A 9104-nucleotide genomic window follows, 5' to 3' on the forward strand; every position below is an offset into this window, starting at 1 on the left:
GCGGGGCGCGCGGGCTCGTGGGGGGCCCGACTTGGGCCTCCCGGGCCGGAGCGGTGGGAGGCGGCGCGGGGCCACGTGGCAGCCCCGGAGTGGTGGCGGCGGTGTGTCCGGCGGCCGGCGGACGTGTCCGGTCGCGCGGAGAGGAGCGGGGCTAGGGTTAGGGGGTGGAATGACCCGAAAATTTTGGGGGAGATGCTATTTTATAGGTAGGAGGAGCTAGGAGGCTCCAAATTGAGCACGGTTTTCGGCCATGCGATCGTGATTGAACGCTCTAGATGATGGGGAGGGTTTAGATGGGTTTTGGGCCAAATTGGAAGGGTGTTGGGCTGCAACACAAACGAGGCCTTCTTGGTCCCTCGGTTAACCGTTGGAGTATCGAACGAAGTCCAAATGGCACGAAACTTGATAGGTGGTCTACCGGTAGTAAACCAAGGCCGCTTGGCAAGTCTCGGTCCAATCTGGAAATGTTTAACCCCCACACACGAAAAGAGGTAGAAAGGACACCGGAGGAGATAGGAGCGTTGGAATGCAAAACGGACAACGGGGAAAATGCTCGGATGCATGAGACGAACACGTATGCAAATGCAATGCACATGATGACATGATATGAGATGCATGACAAAGGCAACAACACTCAGAGACAAAACCCGAACCCAAGGAAAATAAAATAACTTAGTGCCGAAAATGACAAGAGTTGGGATACATATAAGGTAAATTACATCCGGGGTGTTACAACACTCCACCACTATGAAAGGATCTCGTCTCGAGATCTAGGACTAGAAAAACGCCGGGTACTCGGAACGGAGGTGATCCTCGCGTTCCCAGGTGGCTTCACGGTCGGAATGGTGTGACCACTTGACTTTGAGGAATTTGATTGACTTATTGCGAGCCTTGCGCTCAGTTTCTTCAAGAATAGCAACTGGGTGCTCACGATAAGAAAGGTCTTCTTGGAGATCAATGTCTTCGAAGTTGAAGGTGCGGTCAGGGTCTTGAAGCACTTGCGTAGCTGAGAGACATGGAACACGTCATGCACATTTGCAAAGTTGGAAGGAAGCTCGAGTTGATAGGCGAGATCGCCTCTCTTGCTGACGATCTTGAAAGGACCCACGTATCTAGGGGCAAGCTTCCCTTTGATACCGAAGCGACAAGTACCTTTCATTGGAGAGATGCGTAGGTAAACATGGTCTCCGATCTCGAAAGCCAAATCATGATGCTTACTATCATAGTAGCTCTTCTGGCGCGATTGCGCTGCTTTGAGGTTATCATGAATGACTTTGCACATCTCTTCTGCCTCTGCGATCAAGTCATTTCCAAGAAGTTGACGTTCACCGGTCTCTGACTAGTTAAGAGGAGTACGGCACTTCCTGCCATAGAGAATTTCAAATGGGGCCTTGCCCGAACTCGCTTGAAAGCTGTTGTTGTAGGAGAACTCGGCATATGGAAGACAATCTTCCCACTTCATACCAAAAGAGATAATACAAGCCCTGAGCATATCTTCGAGAATCTGATTGACATGCTCGACTTGGCCGCTAGTTTGAGGATGAAAAGCTGTGCTGAAACGGATGTTGGTGCCATGGCCTTCTGAAAAGAATCCCAAAACTTGGAGGTAAAGATGCTGCCACGGTCTAAAGAGATCAACTGTGGAATGCCGTGCAGAGAGACAATCCGAGAGGTATACAGCTCCGCCAGCTGCAGTGATAGACTCTTTGATAGGCAGGAAATGAGCCACTTTAGTGAGTTTGTCGATGACAACGAATATAGCATCATTGTCACTCTTGGACTTTGGAAATCCCGTCACGAAGTCCATCTCAATGTGGTCAAACTTCCATTCTGGAATGGAAAGAGGTTGGAGGAGATCAGCTGGTCGTTGGTGTTCTGCCTTCACTCTTCTGCAGACATCACATTCATTCACGAACTGAGCAATCTCGCGCTTCATTCGAGTCCACCAATACGCCTGCTTGAGATCCTGGTACATCTTTGTACTTCCAGGGTGGATAGAGAGGAGTGAATTGTGAGCCTCGTTCATAATGACTTTACGAAGGTCACCTTTAGGCACAACAATGCGATCCTCAAAGAAGAGAGTATCCTTGTCATCAAGACGATAGCACTTGTACTTGGGTTGACTCTTGGCAATCCCAATCTTCACCTTCTTCACCATAGCATCAAGAAGTTGAGCCTCGCGAATCTGATCTTCCAAAGTAGGAGAGACTTGAAGGTTGGCGAGGAAACCTTGAGGAACAACTTGCAGGTTGAGTTTGCGGAAAGCTTCACAAAGCTCAGGTTGGTAAGGCTTGAGAATCAGACTGTTGCAGTAGGCCTTCCTGCTCAATGCGTCAGCAATTACATTGGCCTTGCCTGGAGTATATTCGATACTTGGATTATACTCTTGAATCATTTTGACCCAACGAGTCTGCCTGAGGTTGAGATTAGGCTGAGTGAAGATGTACTTGAGACTCTTGTGGTCAGTGAAGATGTCCACTTTTCTTCCCAATAAGAGATGTCTCCAAGTCAAAAGAGCATGCACAACTGCCGCCAACTCGAGGTCATGAGTGGGGTAGTTCTTCTTGTTGGGCTTCAACTGGCGAGAGGTATAAACCACAAATTTCTTCTCTTGCATCAACACTGCACCAAGACCTTGAAGAGAGGCATCACAGAAGACCTCGAACGGTTTGGATTCATCAGGAGGAGTCAGAACTGGAGCAATGACTAATTTGTCTTTCAAGGTGTTGAAAGCGATGTCACATTCAGGAGACCAAACGTACTTGATGTGCTTCTGGAGAAGGTTGGAAAGCGGTTTTGCGATCTTTGAAAAGTTCTCGACGAACCTTCGACAGTAGCTTGCGAGACCAAGGAAGATGCGGAGTTGCTTCACGTTCTGAGGTGGTTCCCAATTCACAATTGCAGACACCTTCTCAGGATTCACCGTTGTGCCCTTGGCAGAGATGATATGCCCAAGATAGAGAACCTCATCGAGCCAAAACTCGCACTTTGAAAACTTGACGTAGAACTGATGTTCTCTGAGCTTATCGAGCACCAAACACAAGTGCTTGGCATGATCTTCCTTGTTCTTGGAAAAGACCAAAATATCATTGAGGTAGACCAAGACGAAGTCATTTGTGTAGGCATTGAAAATGAAGTTCATCATGCGAGAGAAAGTCGGCGGAGCGTTAACGAGGCCAAAAGACATGACAGTGTATTCATATGAACCATAGCTTGTTCTGAACGCCGTCTTGGGGATATCTTGCTCACGAATTCAGATCTGGTGATAGCCCATACAGAGATTAAGCTTGGAGAATACTTGAGCACCTTTGAGTTGTTTAAACAGCTCGTTGATGTTGGGAAGTGGGTACTTGTTCTTTATAGTCTTCTTGTTCAATGGACGGTAGTCAACACAAAGTCGGTCCGTTCCATCCTTCTTCTTCACAAAAAGAACTCCACAGCCCCACGGAGAAGAACTAGGTTGGATGAGACCCATACGCTCTTGAATATCGAGTTGCTTCTTAAGCTCCTTCAACTCTTCAGGTCCAAGCTTGTAAGGACGTTTGCAAACAGGTTCCGTGCTTGGCTCAAGATCAATAACGAATTCAACTGGCCGGTGCGGAGGCATTCCTGGAAGCTCTTCTAGAAAGACATCTTGATATTCGCAAACAATTGGAATTTGAGAGATGGCATCCAGTTCACCCTTCTCATTGAGAGAAAACAGGCGAGTGGTATTATCCCGAGCGGCAAAGACAATTACATCCTCAGACGAATGAGTCAATTGAATCTGCCTGGCTGCACAGTCAAGCTGAGCCTTGTGCTTAGAAAGCCAGTCCATTCCAAGAATAAGATCAATATCCGAGTTACCAAGGACCATTGGAGAAGCCAAAAACTTGAAATCACTCATCATGATAGAAATATCCGGAACCATCATGCTAGAACTCAGATGCTTAGTCGGGAAAACAACTTGCAATGCTCTAGGTAATGCCTTAGTACCAAAATTGTTCTCCGATGCAAATGGGAATGACATGAAGGAATGCGATGCACCAGAGTCAAAAAGTACTTTAGCTGGAATATCGTTAACAGGAAGGTTACCCATGATGACATCTGACGAGTCCTCTGCCTGAGATGCATTCATTAAGTTGACCTTGGCGTGCTTGGGGTTATGCTTGACCACAGCTGTACTTGCCGATCTCACAGGAGGAGGAGGAGGGAGATGCCTCTAATTGAAGCATTTGTTGGCATAGTGACCCTTCTGTTGGTGGGTTAGAGGTTTGACATGGCAATTTGGGAGGCATGATAAGCAAGTGGTAGATATCGTAGCATAGGCATAGCAAAAGAGCGGACGGTGATACAGAGCACTTGATCTTGGAGCTTGAGACGAAGTCTTGTTCTGAAAGCCAGGGTTGGGTGGGTGGGAAGATCCAATGCCACCTTTGCTCTTCTGCTGATAAGGCTGGCGGAACGGAGGAGGAGGAAGCCAATACTTCTGCTGCTTAGCCACTTGAGTTGAGGAAGAAGGAGTAGCATCTCTGACTCACTTCTTGGAAGCATCGCACTTCAGTTGAGCAGTCTCTTGCTTCATTGCCATATTGTAAAACTCATGGTACCTCTTGGGCTCAAAGAGGACAAGAGCTAGCTGGATTTCTTCTCTGAGACCACCCCTGAACTGGTATATCATGCTCTTCTCGTCAGGGACGTCTTGCTTAGCAAAACGGGCGAGCTTCCGAAACATCTTGTTGTACTCGTAAATAGACATAGTGCCTTGCTTCAGGTTGCGGAATTCCTCACGCTTGCTTTCAACCACGCTCTGAGGAATATGATGAGCTTTGAAGTCTTGACGGAATTCATCCCAGGTAATCACATGGCCTCCTCTAGAATCTTTCTACTGCTGAAACCATTCTGCAGCTTGGTCTTTGAGCTGGAAGGAAGCGAACTTGACAAAGTCCCCAGGCCTGACGTTACTGCACTCGAAATGCTTGCATATGTCCACGAGCCAATCATCAGCGTCTGTTGCCTCAACACAATTGCTGAAGGTCTTTGGCTGGTTAGCAAGGAACTGGTTGAGTGTAGCAAACTGATTCTGATTGTTGCCTTGGCCCTGGTTCCCTTGTTTGCGCTCTTGAAGAAGTTGCATGATCAGCTGTGTGTTTGCATTGGTAGCGGCCATCACAGCTTGCCATGCCTCCGAAGGTGAAGGTGGTGGTGGCGGATCAGGATTCGGAGTCATGCGCGTTGGAGGAGTCATCCTAAAGAGGTTGACATCCATTAGCACATTGACAGACAAATATTGAAGCTGAATCAAACGGGTTGAAATTGCAACATATAGTCTTCACATCCGAACAAAATGAACGAATGCATTCCAATCGAAATGGTCACATATCCATAAATTGAGAAGCCACTTAGAATTGAGGTAGAAGAAAAACAACAAGGTACGAAACAAGAACAAATATTTGGTGAGGATTACCCAATCCCAAACCAAATATCCGTGGAAGAAGAACTAGAGCTACAAGAATTCCCACCTATGAAACTCCCGAACCTTTCCGGTTATGCAATCAGGTGTTGGGGATACAGGGGAAGCATAATATCTCACCCAAATCTAGCAAATCCTACATCCAGTTGTATCCATCCTTCAACACATAACCGAGAAACCTTCGGAAATCATCTACCTCAACCTTCGAAAAGCATCCGTTATACAATTTATGGCAATACTCCCGAACTCCCGCCCCAGTACTGGGTGGCGTCAAGGTTATCTCACCAACAACTGCATAAAAGAGATTTTCGATGTCGGCGAAACTCAGGTATTCCAGAATCTCAACGGTAAAATTGTGACGACAACACCTCGGAGCTCAACTCCCCGGGACACTGCCACAACCCCTAAATGACAGGAGGCACCAAGAACAATGTTCTCGTCACAAATCGATCAGAACGATTCCAAGATACCCGCGTGATCCTAAAAAAAATTAGTGAAATTTGAGAAGAGAAGAGTCAAAACTCTACGTCAGGATGCCTTACCAGAGCGATAAAGGGACTGAGGAGTAAAAACGAATTCCTAAACTCTCCGATATATAATTCCTAAATGACTCAAAACATTTTTCTAGACTCAACAACGCCAATGATTCGATCAAGCAGGGGGCTCCTAAGGTCGGGGAAGGCTCTGATTACCAACTTGTAACGCCCTCGATGCGGCTATATCTCCTACGTGTCGAAGCACGACTTAGAGGAATAACCACATTGAAAGCAGTGTCACAAGTAAGGTAATCTTCACAACAAACCATGTAAATAGATAAAAGGGAAAAGGATACATAGTTGGCTTACACTCGCCATGTCACACAAATACATGAATAACATTACAATCATCCAATACACTCATGGTCCGACTATGGTACCAAAATAAAGATCAACCACCACATGCGACAAAGTCCCCGATCACCCCAACTGGGCACCACTACTGATCATCTGGGAAAGACACATAGTAACAGCGAGAGTGTTCATCAAACTCCCACTTGAGCTCAAGCGCATCGTCTAGAGCGGTATCATCGGTCCCTGCATCTGATTTTGGAAGTAAACTGTGAGTCACGGGGACTCAGCAATCTCGCACCCTCGCGATCAAGACTATTTAAGCTTATAGGTAAGGCAAAGGTATGATGTGGAGCTGTAGCAAGCGACTAGCATATATGGTGGCTAACATACGCAAAAGAGAGCGAGAAGAGAAGGCAAGGCACGGTCGAACAACTATGATCAAGAAGTGATCCTAGAACAACCTACGTCAAGCATTACTCCAACACCGTGTTCACTTCCCGGACTCCGCCGAGAAGAGACCATCACGGTAACACACGCGGTTGATTCATTTTAATGAAGTTAAGTTTCATGTTATCTACAACCGGACATTAACAAATTCCCATCTGCCCATAACCGCGGGCACGGCTTTTGAAAGTTCAAATCCCTGCAGGGGAGTCCCAACTTAGCCCATCACAAGCTCTCACGGTCAATGAAGGATATTCCTTCCCCCGAGATATTTCGATCAGACTCGGCATCTCGGTTTTACAAGACATCCTCGACAATGGTAAAACAAGTCCAGCAACACCGCCCGAATGTGCCGACAAATCCCGATAGGAGCTGCACATATCTCGTTCTCCGGGCACACTCAGATGAGACTAGCTACGAGTAAAACCAACCCTCAAGTTTCCCCAAGGTGGCCCCGCAGGCAGCTCAGTCGGACCAACACTCAGAGGAGCACTGGCCCAGGGGGGTTTAAATAAAGATGACCCTTGGGCTCCGGAAACCCAAGGGAAAAAGAGGCTAGGTGGAAAATGGTAAAACCAAGGTTGGGCATTGCTGGAGGAGTTTTATTCAAGGCGAACTGTCAAGGGGTTCCCATTATAACCCAACCGCGTAAGGAACGCAAAATCCGGGAACATAACACCGATATGACGGAAACTAGGGCGGCAAGAGTGGAACAAAACACTAGGAAAAAGGCCGAGCCTTCCACCCTTTACCAAGTATATAGGTGCATTAAGATAACAAGATAATATGGTGATATCCCAACAATAAACAATGTTCCAACAAGGAACGATCTCCAATCTTCACCTGCAACTAGCAACGCTATAAGAGGGGCTGAGCAAAGCGGTAATATAGTCAATCAATGGTTTGCTAGGACATGGTGGGTTAGAGGTTTGACATGGCAACTTGGGAGGCATGATAAGCAAGTGGTAGGTATCATAGCATAGGCATAGCAAAAGAGCAAGCATCTAGCAAGCAAAGATAGAAGTGATTTCGAGGGTATGATCATCTTGTCTACAAAGTTGTCAGAGTTGACTTGATCCTCGTAAGCGAACTCAACGGGCTCCTCGTTCACGAAATCGTCTCCCGGCTCTACCCAAACAAGAACAACAAGCAAATGGAACACAATCAACCACGTGCAATGCTCAAACAACATGATGCAAACATGGTATGCTATGCGGGATGCGATATGTGATGCATATGCAAGATTTGACAAGGAATGATTGAACCTGGCCTCAACTTGTAAATCCAAGAGTTCCACTGGAAAGGTGAGGTGATTTCGGTTCAAATCGATATAAAGATCACCGGAATCGGATGCACGGTTTGGAAATGGCAAGCAAAACAAATATGGCACCGGTCTGCGATAATCAGCAAGTAGCCATCTAAATGCATCAAGATAAATATGCTACAGCACTCAAACATGACAAAAAAATACATTTCAGGGATCCACTCATGATGCTTGACAAAAGATGAACACTGAGCTACGGCTAATTCATCCATTAACAGGTTCAAATAAGCATGGCAAAAGTGCAAATGATAACAGGTTTCAGACTTAGTGAAATTAACACAAGTCTGGAACTTAACATCGGGATGCACACTTTAGAGCATGAAAACTACATGCTACAGGAACTTAACATGGCAAAGCAAGGCATGGCATGAAGCTACTCAAAGCACTTAACAAAAGTCCCTTAGTGATCTTGAGCCAAAAGGGATCAGAATATACAATTGCAAGCATGTGAACATGGCAAAAACATAAACAGATCTCAGACTTAGTGAAAAACTGGAGCATGCAAATCAGTTAACGAGTAGGCATGTTTACGAGCTCGATGCACTCACTACAGAGCATGGCATGACAAACTAAGCATACACCCATCAAGATTACATATCATAGAAGCTAGACATGGCAAGAACAACAACATAACATGCACGGAACAATAGCAACATCCTCGGCAAAATCGCTAACATGTCAACAATCTGCCAGGATTCACGATATAGAAAAAGTAGAGCTCGATTGACTCAAGCTAGGGTGCTCCATAAATGCAAACAAAGACATGTATGGATAGAGCACCACAAGGTTAACAAAACATCCTTACTGATCATCCTCAAAAGAGGCACGGATCACTAGGAAACAACATGAACATATGGCATACCAACAAACACAGAACAAGGACTTAGTGAAATTCTAAGTCCCTAAAATCAGCATTACCGATTACGCTACTTTGCAAGCTTGTGCTAGTCACCACACATATCACAAAAATACATGGTAAGCACCTCTATAAAGACGGCATAGCATATTACAAAACTCATGTAGAGCTCAGGAGCATATCATGCAAACATTAATC

Source organism: Triticum aestivum, chromosome 5A, assembly GCF_018294505.1.
Source record: "Triticum aestivum cultivar Chinese Spring chromosome 5A, IWGSC CS RefSeq v2.1, whole genome shotgun sequence".
Classification (NCBI taxonomy): domain Eukaryota; kingdom Viridiplantae; phylum Streptophyta; class Magnoliopsida; order Poales; family Poaceae; genus Triticum; species Triticum aestivum.